Genomic DNA, 23,342 nt, shown 5'->3' on the forward strand with positions numbered 1-23,342 from the left:
TATGGGAAGACCTAGAAAGGATAATGGTCTGATGTACTGATATTGAGCCTGGGTCCTCAGTGTTACAATTGAAATAGGTGAGCCGGAAGTAAAGGAAGGATGAATACAAAAGTGGGTTAAAGAATAAAGGCCCAGAGTCATAACCACAGAAACCAAATATGTTGTTAGATCTGAGGGACAAGTGCTTGTTTGGAAAAAGATGATAAGTCATGATCTAAAGAGACAGGACTAACAGATAAGGTATAAAGGGAAGCATATAGTCAGTAGACCTATACTTGTGTCCCTGAAGGGGCCTTGAATATCAAGCACAGTAAGCACTGGGTCTACCTCTTTATGTGCATGTCATGGTCTGGTTAAAGGTACAGTTTTAAATAGAAAAACAAGTGAGAGACTCTGGATGGAAAAAATAACCAAATTGCTCAGCTTATAGGACACCTATCTGCCATATTCATTAAACATTATGTGTGTTAAAAATGTAATGAAAAACTGAACACACTGTAATTAACTTTAGTTTCCTCCTACATGTGGCTGATGTGGTAGGAGTATAATGAATAAAATACAAGGAAGAAAACAAAAACCTTCTCTCCACATAAAAGGCAACATGACTCTTTGCTATTTCTCTCTCTCTTTTCCATCTCTTCCTTTCATTAGCTAGGATGAGTAAGATGTCCCTTGGCATTTACCAGTATGAGAAAAAGCCCTGCCACTTTGCTCTCTTTCCAACAATCCTCTTCCTCTTAGGACTGAAATTATAAATTGAACGAGGTCTTGCCTCCTGGACATGCTTGGTTGTCTATGGCTGCTCATTCCTTCTTTTTATCAAACACTCATGTGAAAGCACTAATTCCTTCAGGAGCTTTTAGCAAGGGATCAGTTGGAGGTTAATAAGTTATTACTGTTTGGATATAGGTTTAGGACTATAAAGAGCGCACTGAGAATTTTAGGCATGCTCACATCTGTACTGCTACAGAGTTCTGCCCTGGGATTTATGAAGCAAGCCTATGTAATAACAGAATGAGGTACTGTTACATATGTGCCATTATTCCCTGAGCCTATGACTTATTTTGAGACATCAAAGTAAAGCCAAGGTAGAATTAGGGCATCACTAATCAGCATAACATAGCTGGGGGAAACACGCAAACATATCTTCTGGTTTCAGTTTACATTCTTGATCTCCAACATCAAGTGGGCCCACAATTTCTTTACATGACTACCCCATATTTTCCTAATTCTTGAACTCCATTCGTCTGCTAGGCATTATTTCTTATGTACTCCTCTCTCCCAACACCCCTAAATACCACCTCTCCATCCTCATTCTCTGCTTGTCACCTTGCTTCACCACATCTACCCACAGACTTGCACCTTTACCCACGTTTTCTGCCTAGTCTTCTGCTGTAGGTAAACATTTTGTGCTCCTAGCAGAGCCAGTCACATCACTTGTGCAGTGGATCCCATGCCCTCTTGCCTATTAAAGGGTATTACTTTGGTAATTACACTTTCCTTTGCCTGTATCATCAATTCTCTTCTATTTGTTATTTGCTTAGCACACATACTAGATGTGGTTTCTCACATCCTTGAATAAACCCTCCTCTCACCCTCTATATCTTTCTTTATGACAAACAAAAAACCCACTTTCCTCAAAGAGCTGTCTATATTGTGTCTTTGCCCATTTTATGTTTGACCCATTTTAATCAAGACAGCTGCTCTATCAAAATAACAGTTCTCAAGATCCTCAGTGTAGTCCACTTTGCTATATCTGATCATAATCTCATCATTAGTTAATGACTCAGTTAATCCTTTTATCCTCCTTGAAACACTAACTTTCTGGCTTCCAAGCCACCATGTTCTCTTTGTTCTTTTGTCCTACCAGTATCACTTCTTCTCATTCCCCTTTACTGGTCCTTCTCATATTTCTGATGCCTTAACAAAGGAAATCCTTTCATCTATATTAATTTTAATAGTGATCTTATCCAGGCTCTTGCCTTCAAATTCCATATATAGACTGATGAAGACATGTATCTCCAGCCTGAACTCCAGACTCTCATATCCAATTGCTTATTCAAATCAACTTAAATGTCTAATAGCCATCTTAATCTTAACATTTCCAAAACTGAATTCTTCATCTTCTCCCTAATTCTACAATGCATTTGATCTTCCCTGCTCACACAATGGCATCTCCTTCCTTTCAGTTGCCCAGGCCAAAGCATTTTGAATCATTTTTTAAATTATTGTTATTTATTTGGTTGCACTGGGTCTTAGTTGTGGCAGGCGGGCTCCTTAGTTGCGATATGAGAACTTAGTTGCTGCATGTGCGATCTAGTTCCCTGACCAGGGATTGAACCTGGGCCCCCTGCAATGGGAGCTCGGAGTCTTAACCACTGCGCCACCAGGGAAGTCATTTTTAACTGCTCTTTTCCCCCCTGTAAGTTACTACATCAGTCCATCAGTGACATTTTTACCATCAAAATATATCTGTCACTCATCACATTTACAGCTAACATTTCGTACAAACCACCACCATCTTCATCTTGCTTACTGCCCTAGCCTCCTAAATGACCTCACTGCTTCTGCATTTAACGTGTGTGTGTATTTATTTCTCAAAAGGGTAATAAGAATGATCCTCAAAGCCCACTATACCACTCAGAATAAAAGTCAAAGTCATTACTAAAAGGCCTACAAAACGCTATTATCTGGCTCCTTGTTAACTTTTTCTGACTTCTTCTCCTAAGCTCCTTCTGGTACTCATTCTTCGTGGGCCGCATTCTACCTTGCCGGCCTCAACACATTACTCATGTTGCTACACAAAGCACTTTTCATTTATTCTGCCTGGAAGGCTCTCCCCACCAAATATCTGCTTCTTACTACCTAAAATTTTTAGGATTTTACTCAAATATCACCTTCTCAGTGGAGACTTCCTTGACTACCCTATTTAAAATTAGAAACCCTACTCCTGAAATTCTATAGTCATTTCCTTATTCGTTTTTATTTGTACACTTAAAACTCTCTGGAAGAACATTTATTTCATGTACTTTGTTTTTACTCTTTCTCTTTCTCACTTTCCTGGAATCTTGTGACTCACAGTATGGTTCTTGATCAGACCAGCAGCACTATTACTCCTTGGGGGCTTCTTACTAATGTAGAAAACCAGACCATATGCCAACCCTACTGAATCTGGATCTGCATTTTAACAAGATCCCCAGGAGAATACTACGCTGGAATTCTCACAAGGAATAACATGTTTGTCTGCGTTTTTCTGGCATATAGACAATGCTCGTTCAACATCTGTTAAGTGAACGGACACATTCCTTAGCTTTAATAACATATGAGTAATATCAACTCTCACATTCTACTCTAATAGGAAGGATGGATTGAGAGGATGAGAAATGATGGTACTGGGTGAAGTAGGGACAACAGGAGAATTATGAATGTTGAGTTCTGTCAAGTTTGATGTGATTTTTGCCTTTTGTAGATTGAAAGCAAAATTCCAAAGCACACCCTTCAAACTTTAAGATCAGCTCACACTGTTAAACAGCCAATCCCACATTATTTCTCTGTGAAATAACTAAAATTGTAGGATTTATAAGGACATGAGCTGAGGTTCCAATTAAAAGAAAAGTTGAAACAGAAATAAAACATTCTATACTGAAGCCACTAAGCTCAAAGGCAGCTAACCTGCAAAAGGCAAAGAATGATCTGAAAATAGTTTGAACCTTGGGAGAAATGTATTGCTTTACATACTCAAAACTGAACCTAATTTTCTTATAAATAACCAAACATGTAAATACACACAGTGATCATCTTAGGCCAATAACAAATGGTTGAAACATATTATAGTAAAAGAAAAAATATACCCTTATGCTTGTTTTCCAAAAGTCCAAAATATAAACTTGCATTTTTTATTCAACGAGATTTTTATGCTGTGTAGAAGTTATTATGCTTATCTCTATCAGGTCTGCTAATTTTATCTTGTTGATAATTTGCACATGATTTTGCTGACAATTTGGAAATTCTGCCTGTGTGGTTCACACAAAATTCTAATAATTGCTCCCTTTTAGCACAGCACTAGGTTCTACTGTGGATAAACTGACATCATTTTCAAGTGGGTCAACAATGGGTGGAAAATGAGATATTCTAAATTGTTACCACAATTTACTGAATTAAAGTGAGATTTGCAATTTTCGTTTGCATCATTATTAAGAAGTACTATCTTTCAGAATTATAAGCGTCTTCAACTACAGGAAAATTAAAGCAAAGGAAAGCCTGGTACTAACTTGCAAAATGTGTTGATTTTGGCTAAACACTGTAATTGGTGGGAGACAGAGGAAACTGAAATTACTGATATCAAAATCTTTCAGTGTGCTGACACTTGAAATATTTATAATTATATTTTGGTTGGTGTTTATGTCATTCAGAATAACAATACAGCCTGAAAAAGGATTAAATATAGAGGAAGTACTGGGCTTCCTTGGTGGCGCAGTGGTTGAGAGTCCTCCTGCCGATGCAGGGGACGCGGGTTTGTGCCCCGGTCCAGGAAAATCCCACATGCCGCGGGGTGGCTAGGTCCGTGAGCCATGGCCGCTGAGCCTGCGCGTCGGGAGCCTGTGCTCCGCAATGGGAGAGGCCACAACAGTGAGAGGCCCGCGTACCGCAAAAAAAAAAAAAAAAAAAATAGAGGAAATACTACTACCTGTAGATCTGCAAAAAGAAAATTAAAGAAAGTGAGAGAATAAAATTAGAAATAACAAGGAAGGACAAAACATTTTACCAGATAATGGATGAGCATACTTACTGAAGAAGTCAAATAACGAACTTAAATAGGGGAAGAATAGCATTTCTGGTCTAGATTAAGGAGATCAGAGGTTGGAATCTATTCCGTAAGACATCTTTGCTTATTTCCTAACATGATCATATTTCATAACCATTCTGATCCTCAGTTTCCCCCTCTCTAAAATGGAGAATTTAGTATGCATCATAAAAACATAACTCACTGATACTTACAAGAGTAAATGACATGAACTATGGAAAACTATCATGGAAAACTAGCCAGTACTAAACTCATAATGTTATAACTTTGGGGTTAGAGGAAAATTGATGCTTTTTTAAAGAAAAGACTTTATGCTTCAGTTCAGTCACCTTCATGTCTGAATTGTCATCCTTTAGAAATGACAGAGGTGGGAAGTAGCAGAGCAGAGAATAAGAATTACAGTAGAAACAAAGAATCAGAGCCAGAGGTGGTCAAGAGAAATAAAAACGCCATCAGAATTTCCTAAAATATTGAGAGCAGGAGAATAAGAGTAGCAATGGGAAGGGGATTTGGTCATACTTTTGAGCCATTATTACTCTATTAGGACAAAGTACTTCCAGGCAGCAAACTTGGGCCAAGGTCTGAATAATATATAATCATCTACTGTGCTGGCAAAGATTTAAATAACTAGTGCAATATGCTGGATGGAAACAGAGGTTTCAGTAAGCAAACACCACAAATACTTACAGAAGCACCCGTCATCCAACTACCATTCATGGTTTTAAAGTAAACCATTATTCAAGTATTCAAGATACTGTTTGAGTGTATTTCACACTGAAGAACAACAGTTTTGTGACAATCTCATGCTAGCCATAGGTTTATTAGTATTGCTGTTGGTCTACTTAAGAATGCTTAAGAATAGTGTATATTGAAGAGTGTCTAAAGAGCTTTCCTTATCTTTCATCTGTTCTCCAGACTAGTTTTGCTATCCTCCTTTTACAATATGAGAAAGTTGAGGCTCCCAATGGTGAGATGGCATGTCTAAGATTACCAGGTAAAAGTGTGAAAACAGGATTCACATATTTTTACTTATATTACTCTACAAACATTGCTAATTCTTTTTTACCACTTGATTTTCTTTCTGTTATCTGATTAATGGTATATGTCTAATTTTCACCAAAGTTAATACTCTAAATTTTCTGGAATTATGTTTTATATAGAGTCAATGCTTGGTATTGGGAAGAAATGGAAAGAATGTCAGAAAACCTTGTGAGTTAAAATTCCAAATACCAGTAAAACCTATCAATATTTTTAAAAGGTGGTGAATTCTAACAGATGGAAAAATGAAACCTAGATAAAATAAAGTAAGAGTATTATATAGAGAAAGCAATAATTCATTGGGTATGGATACTGTGTGGTACACTGGACTAATTCTCAGTCTATCTTGCTGTGCACATGATTCAAATTCACTGCAAATCAAAAATAATTACATATACTCGGCTGTATTCTTCTCTACAGCTTTCACATGATGTTGTCAACCAAGCACATGTTTGTTTAGATACCCACTACTTTGATATGAATTTCCCTCACTGGATTCTTCTGAGTAAAATAACATTTATTTTTATATTTAATTAAAGTCTGTATCTTTGTTCTTTCTATTCAGTCCCCAAGTCAAGTCTCTCTCTAGTGTACTTATCTACTTTCACCTGAAAAATACCAAAAATAAATAAAACTAAGTTAAATGACATTTAAATGCTTATTATATTTATATGCCAAATTTATTTATTTTTGGCTTAATCATAAGAGGGAATTTGTTAGAAGATACCAAAAACCGCTGTTGTTTTTGCCTTTTCCAGAATGTCATATATTTGGAACCATATAGAACCTTCTTAATTATTTTTTCTGCTTATCCCGAACTCCCAATTTATCTCGTCCCCACCCCTTCCCCTTAGGTATAATCATAAGTTTGTTTTCTACCTCTGTGAGTCTGTTTCTATTCTGTAAATAAAGACATATGTATCCTATTTTAGATTCCACATATAAGTGATATCATATGGTATTTGTCTTTCCCTGTCTTACTTCACTTAGTATGATAACCTCTAGGTCCATCCATGTTGCTGCAAATGACATTATTTCATTCTTTTTAATGGCTGAGTAATATTCCATTGGAAATATGTACCACATCTTCTTTATCCATTCATCTGTCAATGGACATTTAGGTTGCTTCCATGTCTTACCTATTGTAAGTAGTGCTGCTATGAACATTGGGGTGCATGTATCTTTTCAAATTAGTTTTCTCTGGATACATGCCCAGGAGTGGGATTGCTGGATCATATGGTACTCTACTGTTTAGTTTTTTAAGGAAGCTCCACACTGTTTTCCATAGTGACTGCACCAATTTACAGTCCCACCAACAGTGTAGGAGGGTTTCCTTTTCTCCACGCCCTCTCTGGCATTTATTATTTGTAGACTTTTTAATGATGGCCACTCTGACAGGTGTGAAATGATAACTCAATGTAGTTTTGATTTGCATTTCTCTAATAAGTATCGATATTGAACATTTTTTAATGTGCCTATCGGCCTTCTGTATGTCTTCTTTGGAAAAGTGTCCATACAGGACTTCTGCTTATTTTTTGATTGTTTTTTTTTTTTGTAGAACTTTTTTAATTTTTAATTGAACATTTTCATATTGGTTCCTTTCACTTAGCAACATGTAAGTAAGGTTCCTCAATGTTTTTCCATGGCTTGATAGGTCATTTCTTTTAATCACTGAATAATATTCCATTGTATGAATGTACATAGTCTCTCCCTAATATTGATATTTTAATAATATTAAATGTTTCTATCGCTTGAGCATGGCATAAATCTGCATTTATTCAGGCACTCCATAATTAACCCAGCAAGAGCTTGTATTTTCAGTGTAAAGATCTTGGACATCTTTTTTTTTTTTTTAATATTGAGCCCAAAGGACTTCATATTTTTTATGTTGTGAAGGGTATTTTGATCTCCATGTATGATTATCTAATGAAATTATATAGGTATATAATTGATTTTTGTATATTGACCTTGAATTCTGCAACCTATTAGTTCTAGTATATATTGCAAAGTTTCCTTCATGACAGTAATGCTATCTACAAATAAATAGTTATACTTCCTTCATTTCAATCTGTATGCCTTTTATTTATTTTTCTAGATTTATTGAACTGACTGGGACCTCTAATACAATGTTGAATAAAAGTGATGAGGGAAGGCTTCCCTGGTGGTGCAGTGGTTGGGAGTCCGCCTGCTGATGCAGGGGACACGGGTTCGTGCCCCGGTCCGGGAAGATCCCACATGCCACAGAGCGGCTGGGCCCGTGAGCCATGGCCGCTGAGCCTGCGCGTCCGGAGCCTGTGCTCCGCAACGGGAGAGGCCACAACAGTGAGAGGCCCGCGTACCGCAAAAAAAAAAAAAAAAAAAAAAAAAAAAATGAGGCTACTTTTAGACTATCTGTTATTTTTGAGATGAATACTCTTCCCAGAGTATATATCCCAAATTCTTTTTCCTAAAAAGAGACACAATGAATATACTTCTTTTATCATCTTGCAATTTTTTCCCATATTTCATAGTGATCTGAATACCAGAGAAAGGCCATATGACAACTGAGGTAGACAGCATAGCAAATATAAGTGTTTTTTTTAGTATAGTTTTTTTTTTTTAAAGTTTAGAGCAATTATTTCAAGTTTAGTTTACTACTGGTTTAAAATTGAAGTATTTTGCCTATAAGAAATTATGAAATACATTTCTTGGCACATTAAATGATTAACACTGCAACTTTCTTTGGGGGCAAGCTTCTTTTGACCTAGCTTGAAATGCACATAATGTCACTTCCAGCACATTGTACTGGCTAGACAAATTACTAAGGTGGGTAGAGATGCAAGGAGAGGAGAATTAAGCCCTATCTCTTAGGGATGTCAAATAATTTTTCTGCCATCTTGATCTATCATAATCATCAAACACAATAACTTTTTCATTTAACAGAGTAGTTATTTTATGTCCCAAAGCATTCCTACTATGGTCTATTTTGAAAGTAACCTAGCATTTCTCAAGACAAAAATAAGTCAGTGAAAAAACTTTGATGTCAGTGAAAATAAAAGAGAATCACAAAATTTTGGCATGGACTATTCAGTACTGCCTAGAAACTCAACCTTTGAAGAGAATGGGCACAGGGGAGTGACAAATAATCACACATGCAAACATCAATCATATCTTGAAGGGGAAAAGAAGCAAAAGCAATCAAGGGCTCACATGCCAAGCTGTTTATATTCCTGTTTATATTCTCGTTGTACACTGGATTAGAACACAATGTCTAGACATATTGGCTTCCAGAATTTTAGCATCATGCATCCTGTTCTGGAATGGGAAAGAGTTTATACTGTGTCTGGGAAAAATTATATGCCATGGTAGTTGATAATGGCAAACTGCCCTACCATCCTTCACAGAGAGCAGTTACAGATTTGTGTGGCATCGTTTCAAAGCCGTAAGTACACTCAGTAGTATAAGAGACTGTATCTCCTTTAAACGAATAAGTTCATGAGTAAGAGAAGAATGGAGTACCTATACTGTCCTCTAGTCAGGCTGCCTAACTAATCACTTTGAGTAAATTCCAAAAAGAATAATAGAACAACTACTTTAAACCGTACTCAATGCCTGTCTCCAAGGAGACAAAGGTGAAAAGTGAGAAAGTGTATGTAAGGTGCCTGATACAGGGCCAGGCACAGAGTGTTAGCTCAATGGGAGCTACTCTTTTAAAACATGTTTGAAAAGTTACTAATTTTAAGTAATGGAATCAAACTCCTATTCAGACAGATATCTGCACTATATCATGGAGATGCTTTGATACACCATGTGCATTAACACCACAGATAATAGAAGAGTTATATACCTTCTAAGAACATATCATCAAATCATATACATTAAAATAACAAAAACATAGATTTTTTTCCCCTCTTTATGTTGACTAACTGGAATAAATGGACAGCCACCAGGTATTACTGTGTAATTTCCTTGCAGCTAGCACTATTATTAACACTATGGATTCCAAAAGAACTATAAGGTACAGTTCAGGCTTACAAGGGATTTACACTCTAGTAGGGAAAGAAAATGTTCACAAGAGGAATTCTTAAAATCAGTTAGAATAGCTGAAAAGCAGAGAATCACGGAATAAGAAAACACCATAAATTAATTCATTCTTCTAGCAAGCATCAGGGAAATGGAAATGCAAATTTCAGACAGACATGGTTATGTTGAGAGACAAAGCTGCATGAACATTTTCATATTTCTGCAGTCTGGGCTTTATGAGTGAATAACAAACATGCCTTGGAAGTTAGAGATAATACATTGCTCTGGAGGGACTTAAATTCATATTCCCCTTGGAGTCATTTGCTTCTTTCCCAGATAGAAAAGCTTTCTCTTCCCAGAAAGGCTTTATGTTCCAAAGCAAAGATGTCTCTTTCTCTGGAGGAGAGGAAAGGCAGATGTGCCAGTGCCCTAAGTAAGCTACTGAGTTTTATAATTTACGAGTTCCTCTCCTCCTGTGGTACCTCTGGACCTCCATGGGTCACCCTGGGGAAACTGGGAGTGGAGAAATGCTAGGAAACACAAGATGCTCTGTGAGTAAATGGTGTGTTCTTTAGTATATATAAGAATGTATATACATATAGATGTGTATGTATATATATATGTGTGTGTATATACATACATAATATGCATGCATATATACCTCACACACATGCATACACTATACACTCTGACAGGTTAATTGTTAGCTTGAAAATTGCAAGTAGGGTAAAGTATCAGAGTCTTCATAGCTTCAAACTTAACATGTTACCTTCTGCAAAGAGATTATAGTTTGGCCGGGCTTTCAGTAGCTAAATATGAATATCAAAGTAGCTAAAAACTGCACCAGCCTTCACTGTGAATTCTGATAAATTCCTTGACCTTAAAAAACACAAGGAGTATGGGAAGTCAAATAGGGAATATGCCAATAACTCTAGAAGTGATTAAAGTTTTTGTTTTTGGCAGTCTTTTTTTTTTTTCTGAAGATTAAAAAAGAAATGAGTGAAAAGCAATGGAAACGGAAGAAAGCTTTCCTAATAAAATGAAATAGCATGCATTAAAAGCAGGGAGGGAATGATTGTGCAGTTCATTCAGATAACACTAGATTACCAATTATGAAGCAGAAGCAATGTTTGCAAAAAGAAGGGAATTAATATTTCTTGAGCTCCTGTGTGCCATGTACTAGTTACTTTACATATATTAACTCCTTTAATCTTTGTTCTATCCCTGTTTGGGGGATTATTATTATCCACATTTTACAGATGAGGAACTTAAAATAACATGCCAAGTAATACATAATTAAGAAACAGTGGAACTAGCATTCAAACCCATGTCTGCCTGACTCCAAAATCTGTATTCTTTCCATTAGTCCATCGCACTGAGTTCTTAAATATTAATAAGATACACAAGATATTTCTAATAGCAGATGATTTCTATTTTATATTAACCGGATATTCATTTGTTTCCTCTTTGCCCACTCTGAGAAGACTTAACCATAGTTTTATTTTTTATCCATTAATGTCAAAGTTTGAACATAGCTCAAATAGGGCATAAAAAATATGTAGTGACTCTAAGGTTAATTCACATGTTCATCTAATTTTTTTTAAATTTGAGGTGATTTATGTGAAAGGTCTTTTCCATTACCATGAAAAATCAAGGGTTAAATATGAATATCAAAGCAACTAAAATACCACCAAAGTACATTAATTAAATAATTATAAAAAGTTATAGTTACAATTACAAAAAAGATGAGCTTTTTTCAAAGGATATTACTTGGTTAATATAAAACTGAATCATGTATGAATGGACAAAAATGTGATATATCTGTTCAATTAAGAAGAAATTAAATACTGATATATGCTACTATGTGGATGAACCTTGAAAATATATTATGCTAAGTGGAAGAAACAATACATAAAAGATAACATATTGTGATGTCAGTTATATGAAACGTCTAGAATAGGCAAATCCATTGAGACAGAAAGTAGGTTAGTGGTTTCCAGATGATGGGAATAAGGGAGGAGTTGAGAGGCATGGGGTTTCTTTAAAGATGATGAAAATGTTCTGGAATTAGATACTGATGATGATTACACAGCACTGCAAACATACTAAAAGCCACTTAATTGTACACTTTAAAATGTGCAAAGTTAAAATGGTGAATTGTATGTTATGTGAATTTTACATTAATTTTTTAATGGAATATGTGACAACAAATATCTGGGGCAAAGGTTACAAATATTCTCTTCTATGTCCTTAGGAGACATCATTAAACTTTCCCAAAATTCTGTTTTCCTAAGCCTAACAGAGTCCATTTCAATATAGTATTCCAGGCAGCTCAATTAATCAATTAGAGAATCTGTCTCTGTATCTACCTATCATCCCTGGACTAATTTACTTCTAGAGTATCATTCAAACCAAACATATCTGAATGGCATTTATTTGTACTGAAGTTCCAAGGCACATATAACTACACAGCAAATATTTAAGATGACTATTGACCTGGACAATACAAGGTAATGGAGGAATTTCTCAATGCCAGAGTTTCCAGTTTATCATAAAATGCCCAAGACTATGCCAGGAACTGTGAGAGTATAAGAGAAGTGTATCATATGTCTTCATTTCTTTTATATCTTACAGTATTTTTGCAGTAAATCATCTGCTCCATTTTGTAGTTTTGAAAATATAAGAATTCACACATTCAAGATAGAAATGCAATGTAAATGTATTTCTACATGAGAGTATCCATCCAAGGGAAACTTATGGGAACACAGGGCAGCCATTCCAAGCATTTTCCTCAAAATAGTCTTTCTATATTAGCTTCATTTATAATTGCTTTTTCCAGAGTACATTTTAATATGCTGGGAATGCTTTGGCCTCTGTCACTCAGTTAAAATAGTTTTATTTACTTATTTTCTCACTAGTATATTTTTCTGCTATCTACATGCATTTCCACCTTTACCTCCTGTGTTTTGTTTTTATTATATTGATATTATCTCTATTTATCCTCAAGGTATTTGAGAGACAACACACAATATAACCACAGACTAATCTAAAGTAAAACATATTATAAAAACAAAGACCTGAAGAAATGTCTTCTTGAGTTTTCAAAAGGAAAGGTGTTAGCACTTGGAAAATGTTCTGTGATAACTGTAGCTGGGTTATGTACTTTGCATTACAGAATCGTTTTCTACCTTCTAAATGGATTATTGAACCAAGGTCAGAATTACTAAAGGCTGCTATGAAAGCCAGGTGCTTCCATCTTCCCATTTTAAAATAGAAAACCAATCAAATTGCATGATATTTTGGTGAATCTAAATGAATCCTTTATTGTTAAAGACAACAGGGGGTACAAACTGCACAGATAAGATCTGGAGCATAAAAGCCTAGGAGACAATGTCATCATTCAAAAACACAATATTCAGGCTTCCCTGGTGGGGCAGTGCTTGAGAGTCCGCCTGCCAATGCAGGGGACACGGGTTCGTGCCCCGGTCCAGGAAGATCCCACATGCCGCGGAGCAGCTGGGCCCGTGAGCCACGGCCAGCCGCTGAGCCTGCGCGTCCGGAGCCTGTGCTCCGCAATGGGAGAGGCCACAACAGTGAGAGTCCCGCATACCGAAAAAAAAAAAAAGAAAGAAGAAAAAACAACACAATATTCACTGATAATATAAAATCATTAATAGCAACTCTGTAAAGCATGACTACTTGGCTGAGAAGAGTAAGGGCTGTTACATCTCTCGGGTTTTTTCCTCTGTGTCAAAAGCTAAGAGTTTTTGGGTTTTTTTGTCTGTCAAAGACCACCCACTCCTTTTGGTTACTTGCTTTAAAGTACTTCTTCAAAAGGAAGTACTTTAATTCATTTCATGTTACGGATCATCTACAATGTACACACCAGTGTGTCTGGCTATTAGGATTACCACTATAATGCCACTAAGACATTTACTGCCCTCAAGGAACTCAGATGTGTGTTTTGGGATGGGATGTGGGATTCCAGTATGTTCTAAGCTATCCATAATGCAAGGCATGAACCTTCTCCTTATTTTCACCATAGAGTGAACCAGGCTTAATGGTCCTATGGCTTGTACCAGCTACCTTCTTCAAGGAAAACAATTTCTTTTTCTCTTAAAAAACAATAGCATTCAGGGTTTGCCTCAATTTATGATAACATATCTAAGCAAAATCCCCATCTTTGTTAATGCAAAGCCAACTTGAAATTGATTTACTTTCTGTGGTAGAGAAGGAGTGCATAATCTGTGCTACTGAATGGACCTGGATCAGTGCTGATGGTTGCTGACTTTCCTCCCCAGGGTTCCATCTGAGTCACTGCCTTCACACTGTTACTAATGCCAACAAATCAGTGTTTCCTGGAATGCCCGGGTTTGTCTTTCAAAACTTTATTATGTCTAAACTTCTATAAGCTCTTCACAGCTCATCTTTTAAACGTATTGTTTTGCACATGACTACGTCTTTCATTAACTTGAGTTGCTTCTTCAGTTTCTCCACGAAAAATTGTTTGTGTGGGTTGTGATTATGAACAGCATGTAGAAAGGCAGCTGGCCTGTCAGAATGATGAATCCTTCAGGCACTGAAATCAGATTACATGTATTTGTCTGGACAGGGTGAATTCATTTTTCTTTTTATACAATGACACCAAGAAAAAGGAATCAGGTACCCCTTCCATTTTTTTTCAATAATCATGTGGGTTTTCCAGCATTTGAATCATCCTGGAAAACCAAATATCTGTCAAATTCATTGTCTTCATCCAATCCATGATGAGCAGAAATAAATACTGAAGCAGAGATATTTATTTATAGCCAAACTTTCAAATAACTTCATGTGCAGGTCCCTAAAATTACTAAACAAGGGAAAGCTGCATGATCGTGCTACCTTACAGCGATACATTTACTATCACTGAGCCAGAGTTGCTGTTTTTCCTTCTTGTCCTCTCCACTAACCTAAACCTTAATGACGTGCAAGGCCTACTCAATTTCTATCCTGACAAGGAGCTATTCTGATCATTTCAGTTCTCATCAGAAGTAATGGGATTTATGGATTTGGTTCTAGAGGCAGACAGACGTGGACTGAAACCTCGAGTTCATGTGTCATTAGCTGTGTAATTTTGGCACGTTTATTTTAACATTTTTTATCTCAGTTTCCTCATACGAACAAGGAGAACTCTCTCAACATATTTTTCATAAGGTTAAGAGAACTGCATGTAAAGCACACAGGAGAGTGTATAGTTCACTTTAAATACTCTATTTATACTATAGTCATCATCATGATTATCACAGTGCTTAAATTCTGCCTAGATCACATACATCACTCTCTGGATCCTTCTGGCTTATTTAATTATGCATACATTTGAACCTTATTTCTGTAACTATTTTTTAAAGATTCTCAAAGGCAGGAATTGAATTATTACATGTATTTGTTATATAGAGGGTTTAAGCAATTGGGCAAAAAACAGGATCAGGAATCTTGTCACTGTGAAGAGAAGTCTCAGTGAAACTAAAAGTTACTCTATGAAAGAAAGGAAGGAAGGGAGGAGGGAGGGAGGAAGAGAGGGAGAGAGCACGCGAAATAGAGAAAAAGAAAGAGAAAGAAAGGAAGGTAGGAAGGCAAAGACAGAAGAGAAAGGAAGAGAAACAGAAAGGAAGAGAGAAGTAAAGAAAGAAAAAAGGAAGAAGGAAGGAAGGGAGAGAGGGAAGGCGGGAAAAACAGGCACTTACACGTACACACACACACAAGCAAAACAGAAAAAGCGACCACAAGTGTTGTATTTCCCTTCCTCAGCAAAACAGACTGATGACCACTGAGCTAGCTACAGGTTTCAGAATGTGTGAAGGAGATCATGCCATATGAAGGAATCTGAGAATAAAATTTAGCTTACAAATCTTAGAAGCAGAGGAGGAAAAGCAAATATGGAATTCACATTGGGTTGAGACAACGATTGCAAGCATCAAGGTAGTTAGATGATCAACCTTTCCCTTATCTCAGAACAAGGTAGTCAGAATGTTAATCTTTCCATTATCTCAGACCTTCTTACCCTTATTAATAATGTGTAGCTTGTAGAAAGGGATTTTATTATGTTTACACACCTCCTGAATTAATATTCTTTTAATAGGTCAAATGCATAAATGTAACTACTCTAAGATTACCAGTTTGCTAATTAGTTCATTAAGTAATTTCCAATGAAATCCTGGAGGTGGAGATTGTGTGCGTATGCATGTGTGTGTGTACGCTGTGGAGAGTCAGTGTTGAAACACCAACACTGTATTTTCCCATGATATTGATACACAAGAAATTCATGTTTTGTGCTCTCGGTTTAGTTTCCTTAAAACAACCAACCTGTAGGAGAAGAAACACAAAAGAGGCTCAGATTAAACTGCTCTTACAGTTTTCATTTCCACTTTGTGCCTTTGCAAGAAGGAACCATTTCAGCAATGGGATTATAGTCTCTTTTTCAGTCCAGAAGTTACTGCCATTTTTCAGTGAAAGAATACTCTCTTATCTTAGATGCCACTGCTGTGGATTTTTCTTTGTATACCTCTTATCCTTGTCTGAAAGACTTTAAGGATGCAACCATTAGCTTATTATCTGGTCAGTACTTGCTGTTTGGTGGAAAGCAAAGCTATCCAGTACTTCCATCATTCAACAAATATTAATTGAGAGCCTACTGTGAACCTTGCAGTGTTTTCAGAGTTTAGATACATCAATGAACAAAGTACGTAAGAATCCAGGTACTAATGGAGCTTACATTCTAGCAAGGGGGTTTACTGTTTATACACAATAAACAATAAAAATGATAAGTTACAGTATATATTAGAACTCAGTAAATGCTATGGAAAAATAAAAGTAGAGTAAGTTAAGGGACAGCGTTCAGTTGCAGCTTTAAATGGGTAGTCAGAGAAGGGCGTCATTGCAAAGTTTAAATTTGAGCTCAGACTTGAAGAACACTGGCGAGTGAGTGGGATGGAGGTCTGGGCAAAAGCGTTCCTGGCAGAGAGGAACAACAGAGTAAAGGCTTAAAACAAAGCATACCTGGTATATTCAAAAAGCAGCAAGGAAGGCAGTGTGTCCGGGACAGATTCAAAGAGGGGTTACTCGGTAGAAAATGTGGACAAAGTAGTAAGGGGTTTGCCATGTTAGATTTGTAGACCACTGGAAAGAATCTGACTATCTATACCAGCTCCTTGTTGATCCAATTACTTAATTTTAGTGGTGAGCTCCATTCCATGCTAAGAATTATATTAAATAAATGAAGACTCAGTGTGGGTGTTAAACAGGGAAGGTGAAGTCTTAGAAGAGATAACAGTTTTCTTCCACGATGTTGATCAATCTTTTTCCTCCCGTGTGGTCTGTGCCTTAACGGGATGCTTATCTTTAGCGGACTAAGTGGATTCAGGTTGCATCAAGAGGGAGAAAAAGCACACTATTTTCTGCAGATGTTTGCTTAGAGGAAACAAGGCTTTATCAAAGGAAGCAAAAGGAATTTCCGTTGCTTCTAAATGATTTATATAAGGGTAAATGGCCTCAGATACATTTGAGACAAATGAAGGAAAAAGGCCTAATTTTGCTACCATAGCATACCCTATTATAACCTTCAAAAAACAAGGTAGATGAAGGATCCTGGCTTTGAATTCATCAAATATTCCTAGTTCCATGTCAACCTTAACAGCAAGGTTGCACGGCTTAGCCCTACAGCAATCTGTCCTCTCTAGGAGGTAATCACTGAGGTCTCCCACTGAGATTTGATGTAAGATTGGGATAATGTTTGCTACAAGACAAGGATAAGCTATTCAAGATGCCTAGCATATAGTAGTTTGCTCACTAATGGCACAGGAAACTATTATTTTCATTGTTACTTTTTTTTAGAAGCTATTTCCAGATTCTACCTTCCAGACCTATGCACAGCAATCAAAAGTGCCAATTCCCTAGATGGATTTCACTCCAGCCTGGGTAAGGGCAATACTGTTCCTCCCCTACACACCCTCACCACAACTCCGCCAAGGAAGCATAAAACTTATTTGAAATATAGTTACCTAAATAACTATTAAGTCAATTTGGTTAATTTAGATAGCCAAGTTAGAGGATGCTAGTTAAAGGAACACCAGATCCATTTTCATCAATTGCCAAGTGTGTATCTTGATATATCTGTAATTCTCTACTTGAGAATATTAAAATGACAATAAGCACATATACTTGTTCATTTTTTATTCAGCAATGACTAGTTGAACATTTACTGGGTACCAGATATTGTTCTAGGTGTGGGACATATTAATGTACAAGTTAGACAAGGTCCCTGCTTCAATGAGTTTCCTTCTGGTACTGAGTAGAGGATAATAAACAAGTAAATTAATATTCAGCATTGACAGGTGCCATGAAGAAAATACACCAGTGACTTAGCAGGTAATGCCTGGAGTTGGGAGGGGACATAGTGGGATTCTTTAGATGTGGTTTCTCAGCAAGAGGTGGTTTCTGTGCATATCCTGATCTTAAGGACATAGAAGATCCAGTCACATGGAGAACTGGGGAAACAGTAATCCAGACAAAAAGAAGAGTAAGAATAAGGCAGATACCTTGAGATGGAAGAGTCCTTAGTGTATTTGCGGAAGTGACTGAATATCGGTTTAGCAGGCTTGGCTAGAAGTGGTTAGGTAAAGGAGTAGTGATGAAGAGAGAGAGAAAACGAGGGTTTAGATCATAGAGCATATGGTAATATAGTTTCCCTATAGAAATGTTACACGTATTTTATATATGAAACAAAAACAGGAAAGAGAAATAAAAGAAACAAGCAATTATACCAATAAGGTAACTATTAGTAATTCAGCATATAGTCATCCAGTCTGTTTCTGAATAATTTTGTCTTCTCTAATTTAAATTATTTTTCTGTTTCTCTCTACCTCTTCCCCCGTACGTACTTTGGGGATCACAGGTTCTTCAACTGTTCTCTCTCATAATTTACTTTTTCTCTGCTTCTACATTTCGCATGTCAATGGGACATAGAACTTATTAATTCTGCTTCATGATCCCCTAGTTAAAGCTCTAAGTATGGTAACCAGCCATGTCCCAGGCCTGAGCTAATTAGCCTGGGCCATAAAAAGGTGTAAGACACCATCACTGCTCTAAGAAGCCTGATGTCTAGTTATTTATCTCTTTCTTTCAGGCATAGCCCTTACTATCAGGCATAAGCCTTACTTACCAATTCTGGCACGAGCCAATGCCTGGGCTTCACATCCCCCCTCATTTCAGCCTAAAGCAGTGGTCCCCAACCTTTTTGGCACCAGGGACCAGTTTGGTGGAAGACAATTTTTCCATGGACGGGGCAGGGATGGGGGAGGGACGGGAGAGGATGGAATGGTTCAGGGGTAATGTGAGTCATGGGGAGTCGCTCACCTCCTGCTGTGTGGCCCCGGTTCCTAAGAGGCTGAGGACCCATACCGGTCCTCAGCTCAGGGGGTTGGAGACCCCTGGCCTAAAGGACAGAACCAGATGGTATTGGCTTTATTGGATCATTAAGATCCTTAATTATATAGCCAGGGTTTTGAGTGAGGAATCCTCACATGACATTCAAATAAAATATTAAGATTATAAAAATAAAATGAGACTTGTTTATGAAGAGTGTTTTTCTCCTGAGTAATAGTTACTATAGAGCCAGAGCAGTAGAATACAACAGGAAAAGATTGAAGGAGTTTTTATATATCAGGTTAAAAATTTGGAGACTACATACTCTGCTTTCCAGATCCTAACCATTTTGATCTGACAGAGAGAATACAGCATTCAACCTCCTTTAAATTGAAGGTTGTACAACTCCTTACTCCATCCCCACTTTCAGCATTGTAAGACCGTCTAAGTAATAAAAAGTGAAATGAAAGAATCATAAATTCTAAGATGTAGAAAGACTATTAAAGGTTGCCTTGTCCTAGATTTTATGTGTTGGATGAGTATCTTCTGTACTACAAAAGTTCAACAAAGTTGACTGAATGTTGGCAAAGAATTTGTGATCCAATTTCGCTCTTGTAACGTGTGCTAAAAGTAAGGCATTAGACAAACGGCTAAGGGTAGTTTTAAATTTTACCCTTTCGGTTTTACTGCCTTTTAAACATTTTAAGCACAGTTAATAAGGCAGCTCTATCAGAAGAGCTTCTGGAATCATGGAAGCACTCAACATGCTCTAGGAATTTTGTACTCCAACATTCCCACAGATCTTTCAAATATCTGGCATTCTGTCATGATGTGTTATTTATTCAAATAGGTGCAGCAATACTGCACATGGAAATACCAAGTGAACCTATTTTTTAAAACTCTTACAAATAGTTTGTAATTACCAAACACAGAGAAAATGCCTACCTTTAATCTCCCACACTTGGTGTTAAATTTTGAAAGTTAAATGAACGCAAAATGTTTAGTTAACATAAGAAAGGCAGATACTAAATACAGACAGTTAAAATGTTCACCTTTAAGAATGACAACGTTTGTAATAGTACATGTCAGATCAAAAAACTGTAAAAATGCATATGGGGGCATTATTTTTACACTAACAAATTGTAAACATTATAATTATTGTACCCATTGCTAGCAAGATGCAGTAAAACTGGAGCATAACTATGCTACTTTTGCATTGTAAAGCAGTATAAACTTTTTGAAAAAACAACGTAATATGTGGCAATAGTTCTAATTATTTCATAATCTGTCCTGGGGAATTTATTCAAGAAGTATAGCTCAACAGGAGCAGAAAGTTTAAGGCACAGAAAGGCTCATTACTGAATCATTTATTATTTTTAAAAAGACTATGAAAAATTGAATTGAACAACAGTATTAAAATCATACCTCAATACAACTGACATTGCATATGTATTAAATTACAGTTACTATAAAAAATAAAGAGAACCATGAGGGAAAAGCTTTTGTAATGTTTATATGAAATTATAATATAAAGTTCTATTTGTGTGCTAATTACAGTTGTATGTGCATATATATATATATGCATATTTCTGTGCCTCCCTGTCCCCATCAGAAGAATGGAGATAAAATAATTACCTCAAATTTGTTGTAAAGATCAAATGTTAATTCAAACAAAGTGCTCAGCACTTTTTAGCTTTCAATAAGGATTCTAGAGATGCAGTCTATTATTTTTGTCTGTTATAAACTGATATAAGCCAATTTGAACTTCAACACTGTGGATTGTTTTGGGTAGATGCAGCAGACAGCCTCTAAAACCATATAAACTAAGCGACAGATACTAAAATGTTAATTTTATTTCATTTATATTTAAGTGACTGAATGTGGCTAGCTTCTATCAAATTGGATTGCACAGCTCTGCACAGTGGTGGGTGGGATGCAGGACCAAACTGGAATCCTAGGTTAAGAGCTCCACTTGGGAGAATTGGCTACTACGCTCACCAGATTTTTATATTCTTAATAATAACAGAGTATACAATGTTTCTAACTAATTCCCGTATCTTAATACCATTTATTTCATCAATGCAAAAATGTTTATCATCATTTATAATTAGCAAACAGTCTAGTGAAGATCACATAACCATATTAAAACTTTTGTAGAACAGCACCACTGGAGACTACACTGCTGATTAGAGAGCTTCCAAAATTTACTGTCCCAAGGTGGACATGAGAACTAACAGACACAGGTATCTCACCTCACTTATACTGAAGTGGCTTAAAGCAAATTACAAACAACACAATTAACAAATTAGTGTTATCACTTAAAATTTTATTTCACATGAAAGTTTAGAAATAAGAAATACTGTATAAAATCCTAGGCTGTTGCAGTGAGAAGGATGGGAGCCTTATTATAACAAAGTAATAGTATCAATAACTTCTGCACAAAATAAGATCATTTTATGGAGATAATTCTATTTAGACATGATCCTCCTACTAAGAATTAGCCTCTGTTACCTCTCCCAGAGCTGCTGAGCTGCAGAGCAGGTGCTCCAGGTGCGTGACAGGCATTTTTGAAGAAGAGTAGATTCTACTAAGTTTATGCTTTATTGAACCTGCACAGTAGCTAACAGGGACCAGACTAGACAAATCAATATAAGAGCCAACAGAGACCTTGACTGAGCTACTATACACAGAAAGACTGAGATCTCTTTATAAACAATATAGATACTCGAGGATAAAAAATAGCCATTTTCAATGCAAAAGTATGTGTCTGAAGATCAATGGATGACACAAGATTATGATGCATTAGAAAAGTAAGGGATATGGGTAGCTTTAGATCTGTGCTATTTTCCTTTGTTGTTACAGCTGCATAATGGTCTCAGCGATTACCCAGCGAGATGGCACTTAATATGAGGACTTACTAAACCATATATTTAAAATTGAAGGTCTCTCTACACACACATGAACATACACACATACAAACATGCATGCTTATGTTTGAATTAATGCAAAGGTATATAATATAAGCATATATATAATCACTGTATATGCTTTTATATGTTTGTATTAATTCTAATTCCATATTGGGGGATTCAATTATTCTTAATTGCCTGTTCCAATGATTTCATGTAACATTGAACTTTTTGGTGTTGTTAAACATATGTTTAATCTACTGCCTATCAAAGCAGCAACACTGTTCTATTTGTGTCTGATTTCCTCATCTGTGAATTGAGGATAATAATAGTGCCTACTTTATAAGGTTGTCAACACAGTAATTACAATACTTTGTGAAAAATAGTTTATTACTTGACTAAATTGAAAACATGTTCAGTAAATATTTTATTTTCTAATATGAATACTTTGTTTTAAATATACATATACTTTATTTTCCATCATAACTGTGATGTCTGTATAACATAATCTCTGCTTATTTTGACCACAGACTATTGAGAAATGTTATGGCACAACTTATTAAAGCTGATCACCTTTACGACTTGGCAGTAAAATGCTGAATAATAAATAAAGCATTTCATTTCACCTAAATTTATTTCATTAGGGGTAGTTAACTTGTAATATTCAACATTAATAAAATAAGGGAGTTAATTTCATGAAGATAAATGACTTTTGGTGCTATGCAAGTAAAAACAGCAACATTTAAAATTATTTTCTAAAATATGCATTAGTGTAAATTAAACATACAGTGTCAAAAACCGAATAAAATATTTTCAACCCTGTTCTTGAATTTGTAAAATGTACGCCTTTTGTTGGTGCAACTTCAAAGCAGAGATATGATAATATTAAGCAGTCAATCATTTTGTAACATGTAGAGGAAATCAGGGCAACCAAATTGTAGAAGGAAGATTAAATAAAGTTACTGGGTCTCACTACCTCATTAGCTTTCATACAGTCTCACAATTCATAAACCATGCCTCTGTTCAGCAACTGTGGAAAATATGAGGCTAAATTCATTTTCTATTTCAAACATAATGTGTAAGTATGATTACATATATGTTTAGTATTTACACCTAATTTTCTCCAAATCAAAATAATCTGGAGCAGCTTACAGGGAAAACAAAATGTAAGATAGGGCAATCAGGGATAT

This window comes from Grampus griseus, assembly GCF_964374135.1.
Source record: "Grampus griseus genome assembly, chromosome: 8".
In the NCBI taxonomy this organism is placed as follows: Eukaryota; Metazoa; Chordata; class Mammalia; order Artiodactyla; family Delphinidae; genus Grampus; species Grampus griseus.